This window comes from Camelus ferus, chromosome X, assembly GCF_009834535.1.
Source record: "Camelus ferus isolate YT-003-E chromosome X, BCGSAC_Cfer_1.0, whole genome shotgun sequence".
In the NCBI taxonomy this organism is placed as follows: domain Eukaryota; kingdom Metazoa; phylum Chordata; class Mammalia; order Artiodactyla; family Camelidae; genus Camelus; species Camelus ferus.
Genome location: NC_045732.1, coordinates 51,861,637 through 51,862,537, shown reverse-complemented (window position 1 = coordinate 51,862,537; position 901 = coordinate 51,861,637).

The following is a 901-nucleotide window of genomic DNA, read 5'->3' as shown; positions in this document are numbered from 1 at the left end:
CCAGGGAAATTAGGCAGGATAAAAGAAATAAAGGCATCCAAATTGGAAAGAAAGAGGTGAAACAATCTCCATTTGCAGATGACATAATCTTATAAATGGAAAAAATCTGAAGAAGTCACAAAATACCTGTTAAATCTAATAAAGGAATTCAGCAAAATTGAAGGATATAAGATCAGTATTCAAAAATAAGTTGCATTTCTATACACTGGCAATGAACAATACAAAATGGAAATCAAGAAAACAATTCCATTTACAGCTCCAAAAAGAATAAAACACCTAAGAATAAACTTAATCAATGAGAAGTGCAAGACTAGTACACTAAGAACTACAAAATATTGCAGAAAGAAATGAGAGACCCTAAGTAAATGGAAAGACATCCTGTGTTCCTGAATGGAAGACAATTTTGTTAATATGGCAACATTCCCCAAATTTGTCTGCATATTTATTGTGACCCCTATTGAACTCCAATTGCCTCTTTTTTTTTTTTTGTAGAAATGGGCACGCTTATCCGAAAACTCATAAGGAATTGTAAGAGACCGAGAACAAAGTTGGAAGACACATACTTTTGATGTTAAAACTTAGTACAGAAGTACTGGTACTTAGTCAAAAGTGTGGTACTGACATGAAGAAAGACATATAGATATGTTATAGAACTGAGAGTCCAGAAATAAACCAATACATCTATGGTCCATTGATTTCTGAACAGTGCCAAGATCATCCAGTGGGGAAATAGTCTTTTCAAGAAATGGTGCTTGGGCAAATAGATAGCCAAATGCTAATGAATGAATTCGGGCCCTTACTTCACACCATATACAAAATTTTACACAAAACGAACCAAAAGCCTAAATGCAAGAGATAAAACTATAAAACTCTTTATATGGGTGTACATCTTTGTGACCTG